This window comes from Triturus cristatus, chromosome 1_1 (assembly GCF_964204655.1).
Source record: "Triturus cristatus chromosome 1_1, aTriCri1.1, whole genome shotgun sequence".
Classification (NCBI taxonomy): Eukaryota; Metazoa; Chordata; class Amphibia; order Caudata; family Salamandridae; genus Triturus; species Triturus cristatus.
Genome location: NC_140579.1, coordinates 613,167,143 through 613,190,352, shown reverse-complemented (window position 1 = coordinate 613,190,352; position 23,210 = coordinate 613,167,143). Strand labels below are relative to the sequence as shown.

At 45.2% G+C, this 23,210-nt stretch overlaps 1 protein-coding gene across 1 annotated transcript in view; it reads right to left on the bottom strand.

The window, feature by feature from the left end:
* LOC146870712 (apoptotic chromatin condensation inducer in the nucleus-like) overlaps nt 1–23,210 on the bottom strand; it is a 593,254-nt gene that overhangs the window by 439,973 nt on the left and 130,071 nt on the right. The window lies entirely within an intron of this gene.

Sequence of the window (23,210 nt, the reverse complement as noted above, 5' to 3'; positions counted from 1 at the left end):
TTACGAACACTATTTTAAACCAAGGCAACTGCTATAGGTTAGCCACCACTTGAGAAATGATTGCTTTACAGGCTATGCTAAAGCATATGATCTAAAGCTCCTATGCCTCAAACAGAAAATGCTACTTACCAAAAATGCATCTGCTCTAGGCATATATAGAGCTGTAGAGTCATATGCACCAACCAACCGGCCCGGGTGCCTGTACCTGTTGCATTTACATATATATATATATTCACTGAAAAAACCATAGGTTTCACACACGTTATAGTTAGCTGGAAATTTCACTCGTACAAAACCATTGAAATTCCACCGTTATAGTTAGTTCAGATAACTATAACTCGCACGCTCGCAATCCACTGCTGATGACGTCACATATTACATCACTCATGACATGGTCAGTGACATCACTCATGACATCTCAAATGACATCACTGATGACGTCATCCATTGAGTATGTGTTTCTGAACAATTTTAATATGTTTAATATATATAGGGAAAGGCCTGTTGAAGAATGAGTGGGTGTACAAGTGTGTAAATGGATGATTTTCAGTGGTGCGCAACTGACTCTTTAAGTGAGTCATTAAATGTATCTTACTGCAGACTAGTGACTAAACTGTGTAAATGTCTGTATGTGTCTGTATGTTGGTGTATAAGTGGCTGCATGGTTTTGTGAATAGCTATATGAGTGTCTAAAAGAGTTATTGATTGCTTGTCTCAGTATCTGTATGGGTTCCTGAGTGTTTATGTGGGTAGGGTGTGTGTTACTCTGTGACTAGATGTGTGAGTGGGTGATTCTATGGGTGCATGGTTTTAAGAGTGCATCTCTGATGGACTGTATGGTTGAGTGAGTGTATGTATGGGTGTGTTAGTGAGTGAATATATATCTCAGTGGTACATTTGTGACTAACTACATATTTGAAAGACAGTATATATGCGTGTAAGAGTATATAAGTGGGTAGATGTGAGAGTGTGTGATTGTGAGAGTGACTGTATGGATGAGTGTGTGCTTGTATCAATGATTCTATAAGAGCGTAAGATTGTGGTAATATTTTTATGAGTAAGTGAACTTGAGTGTGTATAACCGCATAGGTGAGTAAATGGGAGTGTGATTATTTGCATGACTAACTAGGTGTGAGAGTACCTCTATGGACGATTGGTGGTGTGTGAGTGTCTATATAGGTGTATAAATGCATATGATAGTCTTGTATGGAGTGACTGTAAGTATGAGTGACTGTACAGGTGAATGAGTGGAGGTGTATGTAAACCTAAGAGTTAATAAGTGGGTATGTAGTTATTGGTATTGCAGTATGTATGGTTTTGAGAATGGAACTCTTAAATTTTGAGTCGGTGTATCAAAGGTTATATTAGGGTGTGAGAAGATGTGGTAATTTATCACACGGATGACGTCATCAGTGATGTCATCAGTGATGTCATTTGAGATGTCATCAGTGATGTCATGAGTGATGTCACTGACCATGTCATGAGTGATGTAATATGTGACGTCATCAGCAGTGGATTGCGAGCGCGCGAGCTATAGTTAGCTGAACTAACTATAACGGTGGAATTTCAATGGTTTTGTACGAGTGAAATTTCCAGCTAACTATAACGTGTGTGAAACCTATGGTTTTTTCAGTGAATTTCAAAGGTTTTTTAAATGCTAATTTATGAATGTTTTATTTTATTTTTTATATATTTCTTTTACAAAAAGTTACATATGTATATAGTTATAGATTACCTGTATTCTTTAATTTGGAATGGCTCAATTTAAAGAAAAAAAAAAATTGGGATAAAGTTGAACAGCATAGTTAATATCTTCTATTAATTTATAAACACTTTAATTCTTTCTTTTTTTTTTGTAAAGGATTTTTACCGTGCGCGCTCGGTGCGCGCACGGTGATTGCTACGTCATCGTACGCGCTCGGTGCTGTGTGCGTACGTACGTTCTCCACGTACGCATGCGTACGTCGTGCGTACTCTGCGCGGTACGTTCGCGCATGCGCGCGTGCTCCGTACGCGCTCGGTGCGCGCACTACGTACGCATGCGTACGTTCTTTGTGTACGCATGCGTACGTTCTCCACGTACGCATGCGTACGTCGTGCGTGCTCCGCGCGCTACGTTCTCGGAATTTGCGCATGCGCGCGTGCTTTTAACGCGCCCGGAGCGCGCACTACGTACGCATGCGTACGTTCTTCGTGTGCGCATGCGTACGTCGTGCGTGCGTGCTCCGCGCGTTACGTTCACGCATGCGCGCGTACTACAGCGCACTACGTTCGCGCATGCGCGGTTCGTTCGCGCATGCGCACGTGCTACGCGTTCGCGCGCGTGCTCCGTGCATGTGCTTGTGCTCCGCGCATGCGCCGTGCGCGCACGGCAAGTCATGTGATTAAGAAAGAACACTTTTCATTGGTTCATAGTACTTTCACTTTCAGATTCTTCCAATAACACACCCAGGCAAGTTATGTGATTAAGAAAGAACACTTTTCATTGGTTCATAGTACTTTCACTTCCAGATTCTTCCAACACCACACCCAGGCAAGTCATGTGCTTAGGAAACAACACTTTTCATTGGTTCATAGTACTTTCAGTTCCAGATTCTTCCAATACCACACCCACTCCCCTCATTATTACTTCTGATTCCCTGGGAGAAGGAGCTGATCTGTTTTTGTGATACAATGGCAGAGCAGCAGCCATCTTCTAGTAGTGATCAGGAGACTCTTGTGCCACAGAGGCAGAGGAAGCAGAAAGAGTCTTTCATATGGCAGTTTTTCACTTTTCCTGAGGGGCAGAAGAAGGTAAATGCTCCCAAAGTCACCTGCATTATTTGTCAACGGACCTTATCACGTGGAAATGCTAATAAGAAATACTCTTTTAGTAATCACACGATGTTAAGGCACGTTGAAGGAGTACACCCTGTGGCTTTTGCTCGAGCTGCTAGTGAAAACTCTCCAGCACCTCAGCCGAGCACATCCGCAGCAGCTCAGCCGAGCACATCATTGGTAGCTCAGCCGAGCACTTCTTCTGCGGTGGCGCCTTCACCTACTTCTGTACCTCTTGATATACGCCCTGCTTTTCGGAGGCTGTATTCACGGTGCATTGACTGCCATGCTCTTATTTCTCTTGGTGAAACCAGTATTGATCTCATTGAGAGGAAGATAGAGCAGCACTCATGCACCCGGCCATAGTTTTTTTCATTTTTTACTTTTTCTGTTCCTCTGTCCCTACATTAAACACAAGGGCTCTTTTTAGAGCCACCTAAAATCTAAACACAAAAACTTGTTTTAAAAACTATTTTTCAATTTTTTTTCACCCTTTGTGATCCTTCAGGGACTCCCTGACAAAGACTAGGGGGTCAGGCAGTCTCTACCATGCCCCCTTTCCATGTTCTCCACCTTTGTTTTAATTCTTTTTTTTTTTTACGGGCATGAAGATTAGAAAAGGTGGTAAGGGAAAGTGAGAAATGGAGAGTGAGGAGATGGAGGGATTTAAGAAACTGGAGTGACAGAAAGGGAGTCACGATGTCAATGAGCAAAGCAGAGTGAAGGAGATTGAAGGAAAGAATGCAAAAAGGAGAAGGGGTGTGAGATACAGACAGGAGGAAGTGAAGTAGGACAATAGGAGTGACTATGAGTAAAGGATAGTGACAGTTACAGAACATGAGGGAAGGAGAACGACAGAGAAAGTTAAAAAATTAACATAGATTGAAAATGAGTGATGGAGAGACGAAGAGTGGTAGAAGCAGAGGGGCAGATTTATAACAAACTAACACACCACGGTGCAGCAAGTAATTTTGCTGCGCCATGCTGCGTTAGTTTCAAAGCACAGAGATGCAACATATTTACAAGAATTTGTCGCATCTCTATGCTTCCCCTGCGCAGGCGTACAAACTGCAGCCATGTGCCGACGCAAGCTCCCTTACATCATGGTACAAGGATGCCTGCTTGGTGGGGAGATTGTTCTTGTGCAGGAAAGGACACCTTCCTGCACAAAAACAATTACAAGAGGCTTTTTCCTCTTTCAATGTGTGCTGTAGCATGCAGTACGCACTGAAAGAGGAAAAAATTAAGAGAAATGAAAACATTTCTCCTTATTGTGCCTCACTACGCCACCTCTAGGGTGGCGTAGCATTCACACACAACTTCAGACTTATGATTTTTCGTAAACCTGGAGATGGTTCTAGTTCTTTGTGTGTTGCGTGGGAACACCCACAACAACACCCACAGAATACCTCTTCAACGCACAGTGCTGCGTGTGAAGTGGCTCTATTTATGAGGAGAGGAAAAGTCATGCAGGGTGGCTTTTCCTCTCCTTGTAAATATGCATGATCCCCCTGCGCCACCAGTACATCTTGAAAAGTAACGTAGTGATGGCGCAGGGGGCTTGTAAAACTGCCCCAGAGATGTTAAGGAAATTAAGGGTAAGACACACATAGCGAGAGAAACAGAAACAGAGAGTGAGAGGAAGGAACTGAGAAGCAGTAAGGCAGTTAGAATGACTGAGACATATGGAGACAGGTTGACAAACATGGTTGAAAAAATAGTGATGGAGGCAGTAAACCTAGGGGAGTAGTAGAGAAGGAGTGAGGGAGTTACGAAAGAGTAGTAAAGCAAGAAGAGAGAGGGAAGAGGAATGAGAAAAGCAGAGTGAGGAGAGGTAAAGAAAAGGGAGCATGAAAGGGAAGGTGTGAGAAATACAGATATTTAAAACTTACCTGACCAACAAAATAAATTAATTAGAAATAAATGGTTTATTTTAATTGCAAGTAAAATGGATTATATTTCCTACATTTTCTTTCAAGATCTGAAAAAAAGGAAAAAAGTATTAATATTCAACAATACACTTTCTTAAACAGTACATGTTTTTTCATATTTAACAAAGCAATTTTTTGCCCTTTTTTTGCTGTTTTCAGAATGTTTTGAATTTCACTACAAATTGTGAAATCAATTCTATTCATCATTTAACAGCAGGCAAAAAAAAAAAACAATCTGAAAGATTGTTTAAAAAAGCCCTGAATGTATCCTCACTAAAACAGACCTTGATAGAAATGTCACAAATATATTAAAAATACCTTCTAAGAACAATAACTATTTGCAATAAATAACGTCTGTAAATCTTGCTGCTTAAGCACGTACACCAAAATAATATCTGTCAAAGAAGTCCACAATTGTTACCTTTACCTTTACATGAGGCCAAATGGTAATTTTAAAATCCTTTTTAAGTGAAATATCCAATGTTAATCCTATAAAATTGAAATAATGGTTTCTTCAGATGCTGGAATTTGTATCAAAAATTTTGGTTTCAGAAAAATTAAGTAACAATTTGGTAATTCATAAGGCAAACGTTGCTTGAAAATCAATTGAGAATCATTACACAGTGTCCATCCTTTTTCACATTTCAGATAAACTGTGTAATGACCAGAAGTTATAGAAGGTCCATCATGGAAAATTATTGCAACTGCAACAAAAGTTTTACCTGATATTGATAATTGATTTCCTACAAACTTCTTTAGTAAAGTTTGCAATTTAGTTCCATCTGCTCTACAACGTTGTATCATTAAAATTACATACTGTCCATATTTCTTAAAAAATAACGTTGATAACATGTCTGTTTTACATTGAGAACATTCCATATTGTGATTAGCATCTTTAACTAATTTACTAAAAGTCACTGATTTACTCTCTGGTAATGTTAAATATATAAACCTTTCAGAATCAACATTACTGCTGCATGTGTTCATAGAGTTTTCACAACAATGTTCCCATTTATATGACACACCAAATATGTTTTCTATTTCTACCCCTTCATCTTCCAGTACCATAAGCATATACATTAAGAATTCCTGTGCATCTTGCTGGACATTTTGAGTAAACTGTGTACATCCTGAACATACATCTAAAAGATTTCTAACATCAGAAGCACTTTCTATTTTAGTTTTATCATTACTCAGCTTCTCATAAAGGAGACTCAGCAGAGAACAGAATCTTTTTTCATGATTTATTATTATCTGCTCTTGCAAAATTTCAAGATAAAATACAACATTCAGCCCTACATTTGCGTAGCAGTTGACACCAGAGCTATTTTCAAAATGACAACCAACAACCTCTTCAACACTGTCCTTTTTCTTTTTGCTTGCAGTCACATCACTCTCTTTTTGTTTTCTCTTCTGTACATCCTCATTACAGATATTGTCAAATCTCCTTTTCCGACAAACAACACGTTTTTCAAAATCAGGATACTGACCTAAATGAGGAGCATAGCTTCTTCTTAATCTATTATACTCCTTTACACAGTTTGCATCAGCACTAACTTTTGAGTCATCAAAGTCTATCATGAATAAACCAGATATTTTTTTCACGCGTGACAAAGCAACATATGCCATGCCTTCTTTAAACACATTAGATCCAATGTTTACAAAAGCACTATCTACAGTTAATCCTTGATATTTGTGAATAGGTACAGCATATGCTAGAGAAAATGGAAACTGCTTCCTACGTACATATAAGTGTTTCACAAGCAAGAAACGAACTGAACGACTAATGTCTTTAACCTCTTCAATCTGATCAAATTTTATTTAAAAAAAAAATTCAATTCCAACTTTTTTCTGGTAATTAACAAAACCCACAACTTTACCCATAGCTCCGTTCACTAAACCTTTTTCTACATCCAAATTACTCGACAGTTCATACATACATAAAGATTCTTTTCCAAACCAGCTGTTTAAAATGTTTTTCTCTAGAGAATCCAATTTAGTTGTAAATTTGCTTGTCAATATAATAGTTATTCCTTCATGCTGTATTTTATCCACAGCTTCCAGTTTTATAATCTCTTCATTTTCCAATTTCAAAAGTTCTTGATTGAATATAGAGCATTCATGTAGTGTTGGCATTAAGCAGATTACAGTATTGTTTTCAGCAATTTTTTTGTATATTTTCTCTGGAACTATTTGTTATGTTTGAAACACATTACATAGCAATCGACTCTGTAAAGCTTTTCTGCCATATTCTGTGTGTAGTCCAATTCTGATATATTTGAGAATACTTGCATAATCCTCATTATTGGCTTGTCTCATATTGGTAATGAGTTCTTTATACTCAAAGTATGTCCAAATATTCACATTACCTATATTTCCTAACGACTTTTTCGTGTCCTCATGTGTAAGTGTATGGAATACTGGTTGTCCTTTAACTGGAGTGAGCTGCAAAAGATCCCCAAAAACTATGACGTGTTTTCCTCCGAATAAGACGTCATAGTCTGTCTTTAGAATTTGCTGCATTCTTAAATGCACAAAGGCAAGCATTAAGTTTGATACCATGCTTACCTCATCAATAATGAGTACTTTCATTTTCTTCAATACTCTTGAAACTTCAAAACATGCTTCTCCTGTTAGCTTGTGGTACTGTATTTTGTTCTCATGCTCTACTGGTAACATTAACAAACGATGTAAGGTAACTCCTTTTGTGTTATACGCTGCTAACCCAGTTGGAGCAGTAACAACACAAGACAAGAAGTTGAATCCGTTTTGTTCTGTAGGTAGCTTCTAATTACTTTAATTAAGAAACTTTTTCCAGTTCCTGCTTGTCCACTCACATACATTCTGATTGGTTTAAAAGATGTGCATGAGCACTCTTTATTTTCATGTAGTAATCCGTGATCAATTGTTTTTCTGACTTCCTCATAAATTTGTTGTTGTTCATCATTCAGTTGTTGTTCCATATTTGGTAAGTTTATTAAATCTTCCTGAGCTTGATTCATAGCTGTTTCCACTTCAGTCATGGCTATTGCAGCTTCATTTTCTACGATTGGTTGTCCTAGAGGATCTTGACTGAACGTCCCAGAACTTTGACTGTCTTGCGAACTGTCTCTAGCTACATCAGCTGCAATTGTTGCTTCTTGTTCAATTTCTTCATTTAACATTTGAACATAAGTTGTGAAAGTACTGCATTCTATGCTATCTTTGCAAGCATTAAAGGAATCTTCATAGCTCTGAAAATCTCCAAGTAGTTCGTCCTCTGAACGCCATGGTTTAAAGAGCTGTAAAAGTGCCAAGTAGTAAAATTCCTTTTTGTCAGTTGTGTCGCAACTCCGCTTCCGATGATTAATCAAACTTCCTTTTGTTTGTTTAACCAAACATCCTTCCTCACCAGTGACTTTATATTTTCCATTGTTGATGTCTTCGGTGGCATTCCGTTTATAAATGTAGTTCTGCAGCACTTCATAGAGACACATGTTCTCAAGATGATGACTTCTTTGTGGGTAATATGTGTCCAACATGTTTGTTCTTAAAATGTCTGTACTTTCAGGTTCGTAATCTGCTAAATATTCAATTTCTCGAATATATGTACAATTATTTGTTATGTTAGAATGTGAGCCGCGATGTCTACAAGTTCTCTAACTCTGTTTTTTCACATATGGGGTATAATGGTGGCGGTCCCCTTTTAATATTTATAATTATTTTTTACTAATCATCATTATTGGGCTCCATTTAGAGTAGATTTGTTGTAGTTTGATTAGGCTGGCCGTTTTGAACTAGTCACTTCACGCATTAGTTCGTTGTTATATTTCATTTAAGTATTTTTGCCTTTATTAATTTAATTTATTTTGCACATAATTGTTTTTCACATTTCATTTTCGTTTTTAATTATCTAAATCGACTGACAGTGTTGTCCCTCACTAGGCAGTAAGCCATGTATATAACTTGTAGCCATATGCTCCCACTCCACTGTAAAATGGCCGACACATTTTTACCAATGGTGGGTGAACTTGTTAGTCCCTTGTCATTGTCGATTAGTTGATATATGGCCCCATGTACACTCCTGTGTACCTCGACTCGGAGTAGAACAGCGAATTTGGAGAGATGTCACGTAGACCGTAAAGTGAAAAAGAGAAGAGCCTTTAGGTAAGATAACTTGGTGCTCAGGCGCGTGTCGTTTTAATTCAGATTCATTTGATTTTTCCCCGCGTGTTTATGTGCGCGTTTTTTCTTAATTGCAGCGTGCACACAACGGTGGATGTATTACCCCATAGTGGACTCAACGATAACTTAGTAATATCACCTCCAGGCCAGGTACCCCTTTCGATTGTTTTGTGGTTAGGTAGTCCTCCGCTAGAACTAATGCATTTCACTAGTTTAAGTAAGGTCCTCTTTAACTCCGTTTTCGTTCTCCCGCAGTTATAATTGGGCTAGGGGCAGAACCAAATAAACCCCTCCACACACCAACGCCTACTAGCAAGTTTATTTCATGCAGGATGTCCGAAGTATAGGACAATAGCTACGGTTTGTGTTTATTCTATCAGATTGTAGAATGAGAGAGTCTTTATATAGATGTTTTTGGGAAGTAGACACATGGGTGTAGAATAAGTTGTTCGTCTCATTGGGTGTACATATACACCTGCGTTAGGTGAGGAATTTGAATTTTTATCTTCTCTGTTATTCACGTCACTGCTGATTCGGTGTCTCTGTTGTGGTGGTGGACAGTATTTTGAACTTTTTGCATGCCTCACTGGGAACGAGACCTGTATTTATACCGGCAAGGATAATCGTTTGGCCACATTTTATTGTATATGTCATTAGAGTTCATTATTCTTTCTTCATGTAGAATGCTGCTGTTGTTTTTGTCCTGAAGAGGCCATAAGAAATATACCGGCTGAAACGCGACCGCGTCGACAGTACTTTACAGAAGGACTGCCATTTAATTGAATTATTTGTGGCTGTAATAGTCTCACATTGCTTCTTTTGAATTATTTGGAAAGTGATGTTCCTATACGCAATGTATGAACCTTCTGGGTAGTCCACACTATTTGAAGGTGGCTCCACAATAGGAAATAATTCATGGTGGACAGTAGCCTTAGTTTGTCTTTGTTGTAGAGATGTCATTTGTAAATATATTTTCCTTTTATATGCTCACTTATAAAATGGCTAAATAAGAAAATGTGAATATATACACATAAGATAGGATAATTAAAGGTATCCTTGTTTAAAATAATTCTCTATTGTTTCCTCCTTACCAATTTCTTCTAAATTGTGTTTCAGATACCCAGGTAATAGGAGGGTTATTGATGGGTATACCCCTAACCAATAGAATCATTTTTTATAACATGCAAAGGCACCCACTGGGGTAGCTTTAAAGGGATTGGAGGAAACGTAGGATGCAAATGAGATTGACCAATCACTCTGTACTCCTGTAAATGAAACAGGCCAGCAAGGCAAATATAAGGCAGCCAGGCCCCATTAGAGAGCACTTGCCTGCACAAACTTTCATTCCACACCACTGCTGCTGCTCGTGATTCCTCTGGCCCCATGTCCAGGTCTGTGGAGAGGGCCCAGCCATTCACCCAGGAGGAGAACCAGACCCTGCTGGACATGATCCTCCCACAGTACCCTTGCCTGTATGGGAGACCAGGGGAGCAGGTGAGTGCTGACTCCATTAGCTCAGACTGTGCCCCTGTTTTGTGACTGTCACTTCTGGCATTGTGTCCAGGTGTGACAGACATGCAATGTTCTTCAGAGTGGGTCCCAGGGTGGGGGAATGCCTCATGTCTCCCATGCAGAGCATGCTGTAGTGCATGTCTGCACTCCTCACTTGCATGGTGCTTACTGTGACAATCACTGCATGGTGCATGCCACATTCAGCCTGGCTAATCCTCTTGGGAATGTTGTTTCTACAGTCCTGATGTGATTCTGTGGTCCCCCCAGTGTGACAGGTGACTGTACCCACAGATGTGTGTGAGTTGAGTGTACCTGTGGTGAGAGTGTCCAAATGATGTGTTCGTCCCCTGGACATTGGTGTGTGTGTAAGTCCCCTGTCATGTGGGTGAGTGTCTATGTGGAGTGTTGCACCCCAGCTGCATGAGGGATGCATATACCCTACCCATCTGATGTGAGCAGGGAGCAGTGCTGTGTGTCTGACGTGCTGAGCCTGCCCCACACCTGTGACACCCCCCGGTCTAGTGCCACATGTGCAGAGTGATGTTTGTACCCGCAGTTACCAATGGCAGGTGATTGTCCTGTGCCTGTGTGTGTCTGTGTACCCTGCTGAGGTTGCGCCAGTGGCCTGGGGCATGTGACTGCTTTGAGGTGCTGGACATAATCGTGGTGTAGCTTGTGATGCACAGTGTGAGCCGGGATCAGTGATTGTGTTGCACCCCTCATTCCACCTGTGTACTTTCAATGCCACGTCGTGCATTTGGCCTTCCCCAGAGGATAATGTTCCTATGATGAAGGTGCAATGATTTTGCTGCGTACTATGCCCTGTTCAAACCAGCCAAATTGTTCAAATGTGTGTCTCTGTGACATGTAGCAGGTGTATTGATGTTGTCTCACTTTGTCATCCTCACAGGTAGGCGTCCATGCCAAGGGGGAGATCTGGAGGGAAGCCGTCAGTGTCGTGAGGTCGGTGGAGGGTCGGAGGCGGCGCCTGCCCCAGGTGAGGAAACGCTGGCAGGATAGCCGGTGCTGGACCAGGAGGATCGCCCGGGTCCTGCTGGGGGACTCACCTGAGAGCCACAAGAACCGTGGGCGCCGGCGCCTGACCCACCAGATGAAGTGTGTGCTGGCGGTGGTCTTCCCTGACTTGGATAGGCGCCTAGCGGAGAAGCAGCAGCAGGAAGGGGGTAGGTACATGTGTGTTTGTTGTGTGTCACCAGCTTTTGGAAGTGCGCAGTTGCATGGATACACTGCCAGGGTTCATATGTGCAGTACATATCCTGTTCCCCAAAGTAAACCGGTGCTGTTCTTCCTCCCTTCCCCTCCTTGACACGTGTTCCCTGGTCTGTGTGTAGTCACTCTTGCACAAGGTCATCTAGCCTGCCAGTTAATCCAAGTGCCCAATGCTTGCAGCATCATGTGTGGGGGTGGTGTGTAACATGTGTTGGGACCTTGCCTGTGCCCTGGCCAGCTCAGTCAATGTGGGGTCCATGTTAGTTGGCACTAATGCTGAGTCCCGACATAGGCGTGTGTCTGAAAAGTGTAGCCTTACAGCATGCATGACCAATGTTGTGGCCTCAGACATGATGTGCATGAGTGGGAGATATGCATAGTGCAGGGACGTTTGCTTCTGTTGCAGTCATATCCATCCCGGACCATGGAGGAATGTGGCCACTACAGTCCCCTGGGGCACCTTTTCCTAGGTATCATGTGTGTCATCCAACAATGTGGACATTCACTGTGTCTTCAGCATAGGCATTGGCATTGTACCCTGGCCTAATGTGTATATACGTAAAGTGTGCTACATGTGTCCACTGTACAGGGTGACCCAATTTGGCTTGTGCATACTCACAGTGGCCGGTGCCAGTGTGTTTTGGTACAACTATCTGATGATGGTTGTTTGTCAATTTTATGTGTGGACAGGCGCACAAGGGTTAGTTAGTGTACATTCAGGATTTATTGAAGGGCATTTTAGTAATCCCTGAGTAACAGGTGTAAGTACTTCCTCTGTGTCACTCACATTGTCTCAGGTGGGGGGGGGGTTTGTGCGGGAAAGGCCTACATGTCCAAACTGTATGTGTCCTTGCCAGGTCTGGCCTGTGTGTGATGATTGTCTGGACATACACTCAACATGCAGTGACCCAGTCATGTTGGGCAGGGTTTAATGTATTTGCTAAGCAGCACGTGCCAAAAGTTACAAGACATGGTTCCTGCTCATCCCTTTTTTGGCTACGGTGTGTGGTCCAGATGCTGTACTCGACTGTCCCCAGAGACTTGCTCCTCTGTCTAATTTGATATCAAGTTCTTTGCTGTTGTGTCTTGCTCTCCATTGTTTCTCAGTGGCATGGTGGGTCAACCAACTGTGTGGTGCAGGGCCTACATATGTGCGTAGTATTGTAGATGTTACTCATGTTGCTTTTCATGCTATGCACTGTGACCTATGTAGTTTTGAATCATGTGTCATATGTATACAGGTGTCTGATTATTTCCTGTCTCTTCACCTTGCCCACAGCAGCGTCGGGGGAAACCGAGGGAGACACTGGCACGGAAATTGAGGAGGGATCCAGCAGCGGTGCCACCAGTGCTGGTGAGTCTGTCTCATCGAGTGGCACGGAGGCGGAGGGGAGTGCGGCGGAGGACCTGTCCAGACCCACCACCGACTATGATGCTGACGGGTCCGAGGCTGAGCTCCCTGAGAGGGCGGACGCTGCTCCCAGAGTTGAGAGCAGCACTCCATCTGTCGCCGCCCCCTCCATTCCCATCACCCGCCTCCCACCTGCTCGGGTCCCTTCCCACCGTGCTAGGAACCAACAGGTCTCCTTCGTGCCAGGCACCACACCCCCTGCCCCTGTCTCCCCTGCTGCCGTCAATGCCGAGTCTGTGGACATTCAGCGGCAGTTGCAGGTTGGTCAGGCATCGATGCTTACTGTCCTCCATGAGCACACCAGACTGCTGACACAGATGTTGTCGTACATGGAGGGCATGTCAGCAGCGATGTCTGATCAACGGATGTTGCTGAAGTCCATAGACTCCTCACTGACTGCAGCAGTGGATCTCCAGCAGCGCTCCGTCCCCCCCTACCCCTGCACCATCCACACTTCCAACTCCCATGCCTGTCCCACGCACACCCAGATGTCCCCATGCACGCACCCCACCAGACACAGGCAGCACACCACCAGGGAAGGCAAAGTGCACTCCTCCAGTCATGCACACACAGGGGGAAGTAGGCACACCCACTGGGTCTGGGGGCAAACGGCAGGCACGCAGCCAGAGTGGGAGTCCACATTCCTCAAGACCCACTTCCTCCAAAACCACTCCCCTTAGCTCTCCTGGCCAACTGTCACCGAATGAGTCCTTGGTGGCCACTGTGTCCCTCAGCCCCAGTGTGGCACCACCCCACAAGCAGTGGAGGCAGTGCCCGGCCACAGGAGTAGAGTCCCCCCCCCCCTGTCCACACCCCCCCCGGAGCGCCGCAACCCATCCCTCCGACCCCCCCCCCCCCCTCCTTGGGGCCTGTGGTTCATTCGGGTGCAGGGGAGATGCTGGGCGACCTGGCAGTAGTGTGTAGCGCCGTGCTGGAATCCACCTTTGGAGCTGCCCCACCCCCTGTGGTGGAGTCGTCTGTCCCTGCACCCACAACACCTACCCTTGCCCCTCCTGTCTCTGCGGTGCCTGGTCCTTCCCCCCCACATGATGCCCCCCCCTTCTGTGGATGAAATGGACATGTTAACTGTGCAGGCAAGCTAGGGGACACAAGTCCCGATGTGTACCCCCCCAGGACTTTGCTGATGGCCTGGCCCATGGGCCTTGTTAATAGTGGACATTTAAAACAATTTATTTTGAATGCTGAATAAAGCATTTTGTTTTTCTTTTGCACACTTATGCTTTCCTGGACTTGCTGTTGGTGGTGCTGCTCCATGATTTGGGGTGGTGATAATGTGTTAGGTGTCTGGGAAATGTTGTAGTGTGCTGCTCATGGGGTGGACCCTGGTATCTGTGTGCCATCACAAGGGCTCTGCAAATAATCTTTGATCACGTGTGCTCTTACTGTATGGTGATATTGTCCCAAGGTGTGTTCCTTCCTCTGTGGACCCTGACATCTTCCCTGCAGGCTGTTTCCCAATTGTTGTGCTGAGCTGTGTCTACATATCCTGGATGTGTGACGGATCCCTTCAACTTTGGCCATGCCTGCTCAGCAATGTCTCCACCTGCATCATTTGTGGCATCCTTGGTGGTCACTGTACTAGTGTATGGAGTATATTGACATGACTTCATGTGGACATGTTCCCTTTTACGCCCTATGCATGTGTGTACTCCCAGCCCCGCACACATGTGTTACGTGTTCTGCAGGGTCTTTGGTCACCTGACTGACAATTGTGGACATTGTATCTGTGGGTACTCCACCCTTTTCCTTCCATGGGAGGCAACAACTTGTTGGCTGCCCCAGCACCTGTACATTCCTATCAGTCCTGGAATGTGCGTGACAGTGTGTGTTCCCTTTGGGTCTCTTAGTTTAGTAGGGTGGCACATGAGTATACAGTCTTGTTGCATGCTCTCATTGTGTGTATTGTGCTGCCAGCACCAGGGGTAGGTATGCATGTGTCATATGTCTGGGCACTGCTGGGGGGACTCTGCATCCACCCCTCCTATGTCTGGGCACTGCTGGGAATGATAGGCACCCACCCCTCCTATGTCTGAGCACTGCTGGGAGGACTCTGCACCCACCCCTCCTATGTCTGGGCACTGCTGGGAATGATAGGCACCCACCCCTCCTATGTCTGGGCACTGCTGGGAGTGATAGGCACACACCCCTCATATGTCTGGGCACTGCTGGGAGGACTCTGCACACACCCCTCCTATGTCTGGGCACTGCTGGGAGGACTCTGCACACACCCCTCCTATTTCTGGCCACTGCTGGGAGGACTCTGCACACACCCCTCCTATGTCTGGGCACTGCTGGGGAGACTCTGCACCCACCCCTCATATGTCTGGGCACTGCTGGGAGGACTCTGCACACACCCCTCCTATGTCTGGGCACTGCTGGGAGGACTCTGCACCCACTCCTCCTATGTCTGGGCACTGCTGGGAGTGATAGGCACCCACCCATCCTATGTCTGGGCACTGCTGGGAGTGATAGGCACCCACCCCTCCTATGTCTGGGCTCTGCTGGGAGTGATAGGCACCCACCCCTCCTATGTCTGGGCTCTGCTGGGAGGACTCTGCACCCACCCCTCCTATGTCTGGGCACTGCTGGGGGGACACTGCACCCACCCCTCCTATGTCTGGGCACTGCTGGGGGGACTCTGCACCCACCCCTCCTATGTCTGGGCACTGCTGGGAATGATAGGCACCCACCCCTCCTATGTCTGGGCACTGCTGGGAGTGATAGGCACACACCCCTCATATGTCTGGGCACTGCTGGGAGGACTCTGCACACACCCCTCCTATGTCTGGGCACTGCTGGGAGGACTCTGCACACACCCCTCCTATTTCTGGCCACTGCTGGGAGGACTCTGCACACACCCCTCCTATGTCTGGGCACTGCTGGGGAGACTCTGCACCCACCCCTCATATGTCTGGGCACTGCTGGGAGGACTCTGCACACACCCCTCCTATGTCTGGGCACTGCTGGGAGGACTCTGCACCCACTCCTCCTATGTCTGGGCACTGCTGGGAGTGATAGGCACCCACCCATCCTATGTCTGGGCACTGCTGGGAGTGATAGGCACCCACCCCTCCTATGTCTGGGCTCTGCTGGGAGTGATAGGCACCCACCCCTCCTATGTCTGGGCTCTGCTGGGAGGACTCTGCACCCACCCCTCCTATGTCTGGGCACTGCTGGGGGGACACTGCACCCACCCCTCCTATGTCTGGGCACTGCTGGGGGGACTCTGCACCCACCCCTCCTATGTCTGGGCACTGCTGGGGCTGATGGCCACACACCCCTATGTGTCTGTCCACTGGCGTGGTACGACCCGTACCCACGTCCTACGTACGGCCCGTACCACCATTGCAAGATGTAGGGGTACGCTTGGTACGAGCCGTACCCACGTCCTTGAGGCATGGGTACGGGTCGTACCCCCATTGTTGGTGTGCCGTAGGGGTACGTACCGTACCCATGCCTTTAGGACGTGGGTATGGCCCGTACCAAGCGTACCCCTACATCGCCACTGCAATGGTGGTACGGGCCGTACCCATGCCTGTGGGACGTGGGTACGGGCCGTGCCACCATTGTGGCGGTGACGTAGGGGCACGCGTGGTACGGGCCGTACCAACGCTCTGGGGGCGTGGGTACAGGCCATACCACCATTGTTGGGGTGCCGTAGGGGTACGCACCGTACCCATGCCTTTAGGACGTGGGTACGGCTCGTACCAAGCGTACCCCTACATCGCCACTGCAATGGTGGTACGGGCCGTACCCATGCCTGTGGGACGTGGGTACGGGCCGTGCCACCATTGTGGCGGTGACGTAGGGGTACGCGTGGTACGGGCCGTACCAACGCTCTGGGGGCGTGGGTACAGGCCATACCACCATTGTTGGGGTGCCGTAGGGGTACGCACCGCACCCACGCCTTAAGAGCGTGGGGACGGGTCGTACCACGCCCACCCCTACGTCACCCCAAGAATGGCGGTACGGCTCATACCCATGCCTTTGGGACGTGGGTACGGGCCTTACCGCCATTGCTGGGGTGACTTAGGGGTGGGCGTGGTACGACCCGTACCCACGCTCTTAAGGCGTGGGTACGGTGCGTACCACAATTGTTGTGTAACCGGTTCGTGTCCATGTTGACTTCCGTTGTGGCGGACGCAGGCCTTGGTGGAGACGCCCCCACCCCCGAAGTGACCAGGCCCTGGGGGTCAGGTATGTACAGGGCATGTTTGATTTTGGACTTGGGTGGGGGTTATGTTTCCTGCCCCTGCCCCCCCCCCCCCCTTTGACCCTGGGTGTTGTTCTGAACTTCTGCGTCGGTTCCTGTACACCAGGTGGACTGCAATGAGGGCCGGGATGACACGCAGGTTGGGGTCCATGGCTGTCCGTCGCGTACAGGTGCTCCTTGTGCGCGTCGTCCTGATTTCCCGACAGTTTTTGGCTCCCGTAAAATATTGTCCGTGCGGAGTGACGTCGGTACGAATCGTACTTGCTGGTTCGTGAAACGTTGCCTGACTCTGTCCGGACGTCACGTCCGCGGTGTCCCGGATCGGAATTGTGGGTATTTTTTGTTTGTTCTGTGTTTTTTACGATTCGTACGCAAATGGTGTTTGCGTACGAATCGTACTTGCATGTTTGTAAGGTATTTCGACCGGGTACGAGTCGGACGGAGAAAACGCTCCGTCCGACGGTTCGTACCCGGTTTATCCAGGATCGGAATCGGCCCCTAGGTATGCAATTGATGGAGCAGGTAGTGCAAAAGTTTGTATACCTCCTCTATTTTTGCATGAAAATACTAATTATATATTATAATTATAATATTATTAAACAAGTGTTGCATGTATACTAATCAACATTATTAATACTTAAACCACGCATGGGATTTGCTATTTGTATAGCTAAATAACTCTTGTAACTAAAATCTGTACGCATATTAACAATAGTATATGTGGTAATAGAATACTGCATGATATATGTTGCACCCTCAAGGAGGATCGAAAAAGGTGAATATAATTGCTTTAAATGTCGCTATATGCTAGATAAATACAGGCACATAGAGGGATTAGCAAGGGGTTAACATTAGAATCACCATTTCTATGAATTAAGTATTCTTTTGTGTTTGTTTCCCTTAAGTTGGCATCTGGGCCTAAATCCAATATGGCCGCTGTCACCACACGCAGTAGTGGCGACTGTCTCATGAGACGCAGAGTGAGCTGCACATGTGCGAGAAATCTCCTAAACCTCGTAGCGACCTTTGCACAATGTGTCCCCGGTCAAGGATACGAAATGAGACGTTCGCCAAGACAGGGGAACAATCAACCTTACAGTAAACCGGAACAAGCAGACACTTCGCTGACCAATGACCTCACCCCTCGGACTGTACTGAAAATCTGGGAATATAAATCGTACGCCCCTAACCAACCAATCACGACTGTTCTAAAGCTCAAAATGTTATCTTCTTTAACTTGATTTTATTATAAAAGCTTAGTAGAATAGGGAGGGGTACTCTCTACTACTTCATCTTTTCCTTGTTCGAAGCTCTGTTCGTGACGCCTTTCCTGATGATCCAGATGCTGCCCGACCGCTTGATGACTGCAAACATTTTCTAAATCCACGGGCTTTGATAGAAGATGCTTGCACGATTTCTGGTCCTTTGATAAATTGGGACTGTAACGTGCTGAGCAGAGGACTTTGAGCTTTGGCCTGCTTTTTCGGACAATTTACGACATTTTGGTTATGCAGAGCCAATGAATTAGAGGACTTCAAATAGCCAGATCAGGTAAATATGATGTTCTGCGATTTATTTTAATTGATCTAAAAATTCTAAACTTTGACGAGACAAATGCAAATATAAAATTATTATGAAAATTTAGATAAACAAATATTGATTAACAAGAAATATGAGTTTGTGGTTTCATTAAGGGAGATAAGGATTTTGAATCTTAAAATGTGTTTTAGCTGGTTCTAAATCACCATCAACCAATCCAACTAAATTGGTCCATTGACCAGGTGGGTGGAGTGCCTTGATGTTTAGGATTAGGGATTTATAGGCGAAGGATGTCAATGTATATTTTGTAAATTAACTTTTCTCTCCTTAGGTTATAAGGTATTCCCCCCACATGTCCAGCGCTTGAATTATTCATCCCCCCTGTGTGCAGACTCGTGAGAGAGACGTATGAGTGTTGGTGTTATGGGCCCCACCAATGAATGTGTATGCGAATGAGCTAGTGTGACGTCGGGTCGGCGACGCAGGGAGGATACTGGTAAATGTTATTCCCCATTCCCAGTCTTGCGCTGGATCACATTCATAATTAAAAAACAGACTTATTGGCTTTGTCAAGGAGGCCGAGGTGATAGAGGCATTCACAACTTTCTAGAACTCCTCATCAATCGTCTTGCCCCGGAGGTTGAAGATGTGGTGGTGACAGGGGTCTGTGGGTGCTCCTGAGTGGAGATAGTGGCTTGAGTGTGGTGAGTGGGTATCATTGGGTGAGCAGTTGTTCGGGTTTAGTGTTCGCGGGAGTGAGCAAGCTGATTCTGTCGTCTGTGGAGGGTTGGGGTTTGAAGTTTTCGTAGATGGTTGAGATCTTGCTGTGGAAAATGTTTTCTAGGTTGTCATACAGTTCTTGGGAGGTAGTGATTTTGTTCCTGGTGGCTTTGGGTTCGGAGAACTCCTTCATGATGGTAAAGAGCTCCTTGCTGTGGTTTGTACTGGCTTCTATGCTGTCTGCTAGGGCATTCTTCTTTGTTTCTTTTAGGAGGAAGTGGTACTGGTTTGGTGTTGCCTTGAAGGTGGTGCAGTCTTGTGTTTCTTTACTGATGTGCCATTTCCTTTCTAGTTGCCTGCAGTTTCGTTTGGTGGATTTCAACTCCGCGGCGAACCAGCTGGCGCTTCTGGTAGGTCCTTGGATTTGGCTGGTATGGCGCGGGCCATAGTGTCGACACATTCTGTAATCCTCTGGGAGAAGTTCTTTGCAGCCTGTTCAGGGTTGGATGTTTTGCTTGGGAGGTGGGAGTTGAATGTGGTGCTCCACTGGTCTTCTAAGACTTTTCTTTTAGGTTCTGCGCATGGAGCAGGGGGGCTTGGTGCCGGAGTTGGCAGGTTCAGAGATGGTGAAGTGGGCGCTGAATTGGCCAGTCCAGGTGAGCTATGAAAAGTGAGTGTATTTGACTCTGTCTCTGGATGTGAAGAGCCTGTTTCTCTTACTCTTTGTACAATAAAATCTCGTTGGGTGTTAATCACCCCTGAGCATTCTCAACTTAATCATTTCAGGCATTTCAGGCTTCCAAGTTAAGTAGCTAATGTACCGTGAGGGAGTAAGCGTACCTGCAGGCCTCTCACTTGTTAAAAACACTCTACCTCCGCAATTATATTGTCTGCAGTAAAGAGAGAAGATCCCTATTATGAGGGGGTTATCTTCTGCATTTATCAGATCACCCGACCGCAGTGGCTAATCTACACTCACCTGTCGGTAAGACCTCAGCGCTGACAAATTTGGATGTTCTGAAAACTTCAAGGATGTGAGGCAACTCTATTTATATGGTGGTCGAAACGTAATCCACTTTTGAATGCTTTAAACATCAAGTGTTCACTTCAGCAATATTGATTCCGAATAATGATCACTATCTCGATAGTCTGCCTGTCATATTGGCTCGAAGTGTAACAGTTTGTATCCAGAGATGAACCGTCACAAACAGATTTTCCTTACAGGCACCTCACAAACCCAAACTTAATTATTGTTCTGCCGCCTTTTCAGTGTAAAAACTCAAATGGTGGATTTCAGCATCATTAATTATACACATCATTCTATAGAAGAAATTTATTAACATACATTTTACCTTTACTAATGGATCTCGTCCCTAACTGGCACCATCTTTAATCCAGGTACATCCAGACGGTATGTCAATGAAGTTAGAATAACACTTAGCCTTCCTTCAACCCCCACTGTACTCTGGGGGGGGGGGGGGGGAGGAATCTCAAATGTAAAGACTAAAAAATAATTACATAATTTGAAATAAATAATAAATTCAAAGGAGGTTATCAATCCCTAAAGTCTACCTAACTTCATTATTAATGGCCTACTCCATCCTTCTCGATGGCTATCCATTTTTCCACTGGACATATATATTATAATATGTTTTCGCTTTCAGTGAGAATACAGCAAGGTACCACAGACTTACAGTAAAGCACTATAGAACACATGTGCCCAGGTGAAGCCACCGAACACCCTCTTACAAAAGCAGGCCTTAATTTAAAATGCAAACACTTGCTGTTATCAGGCAATACCATTTTACCAGAAGTTTACAGTGAGCAAGATTCCATTATCAAGACTCCCCCGGAGCAGAGGTCCAAATACCAGCGTTCCAAATAAAAAAAATCTATGGGCCTTAGTAGGTCAGAATCCCCTTCTTCAAAAAGGCCAGACTACCTTAAGTATGCAGTAGTTAGCACAACCTGGCATCCGACCACCTCGACAGTCCAGCAGCAACTGACAACTGTTGAGTGCCGTCAACCTCCCATTCTATGGAACAGAGAAGAGAGAACGTGCATGACATAGAAATGAAGCTCCATGAGGGAAGATCTAGCTGCACCCAGGTAAGTGACATCATAACACATCCTCCTCCTTAGAAAACAATGGAAAAAAAAGAAAAAGGCACACACAAAAAATTACTTGAGATCAAAATATGAGTTCAAACATTAACATAATCTTGAAGATATACAGGAGGTCTGCGTACCCTGAGCCCCACACCAACCTTAGTTTTAGAATCAACATCTTCAGGATTGGTATTCAGACTCACACCCTCACCCTGTGAGGCAGGAACAAGTGTGGCACTGAGCTTATGAGAACGATCTTTAGACCGAGAATCTGGCATGAACATAGCACCAGAACATCCTTCATCATCTTCACCTTGTCTAACAATAGACCACCTCTCTGGTACAACGCTACTCTTCGCAAATTCCACCTCTCACCTCCTTCAATATCAAATACCCACACTGATAACACGGAAAGGCCCCTTAAATTTGTTCAAACCAGCTTTAGTTCAGCCAGACTTCAATTTGACCCAGTCACCTACAGCAAACTTGGAGGAAACAAACTCTGGGACACTATCACCTCCAGAATGTACCCAATCCTTCAACCAGGCAGGTACCAACCTAAAACGCGCCCTCTCATAACCTGGAAGGGAGACCTTTGCGTAACACTATGAACAGTGGTGCGATGGGCCCAAATCATCTCCTCAATGAGCCGTCTGGGAGATAAAGCATTTGCTAAGGCAAGCTGGATGGTACCCTTTAACAATCTATTTGACCTCTCCACCATGCCATTCCCCATGGGGTTGTAAATAGAGGTGCAAGAATGTTTAGTTCCACACTTTTCCAGAAAAAAACGCATCTCACTTGAAGTCAATTACGTCCCATTATCAGTCATCAACATATGACGGACACCTTCCTGTAAGAATAATTTCTCCAACACTTCAATTGTAGACTTGGTCGTAACGTCCCTCATGAACTTAACACAGCGCCATCTTGAGTGAACATCAATGACAACAGCAGCAAAACGCATGTCCACAGATAATTCTGACAAGGGACCTATAAAATCTAAACAAATGGTATACAATGGTTTTCCTGGATCAGTGGTTTGACCCACATTACTCTGGCTACCGACTCTTAATCTCTTTTAACTCTCCTTACAAAAATTACAGGCTTCCACCCAAATTTTGATTTGATCGTCCATCCCAGGCCACCAAATTCTTGCTTGATTCTTGACCTTCATGCGCTAGTCTAAAAATATGCAACCTCAAACCACAAGGTGGTACAAACCGATCACCTCTCATAACTACGTCAGAACCAGATACAGACAATTCATCCAAAAGTTTCCAAAACGGTCTAACAAACAGGCACCATGGTTTCCCGGGAAGCACCCTTCTTTATCAAAAGTATGACTTCTCTCAACGTAGAATCTAACTGCATTTCACTCATCCACTGAGCTTTAGAGAAGGCTCCCAAAGAACACTCACAAACATCACTAAAAGAGCCACAGCTTCCTCGGCTTCAAGATTTCTCTCAACATTTTCATCAACACACTCCCAATTCAATGACATCCGAGACAAACAATCTGCTTGCACATTTTTCCAACCAT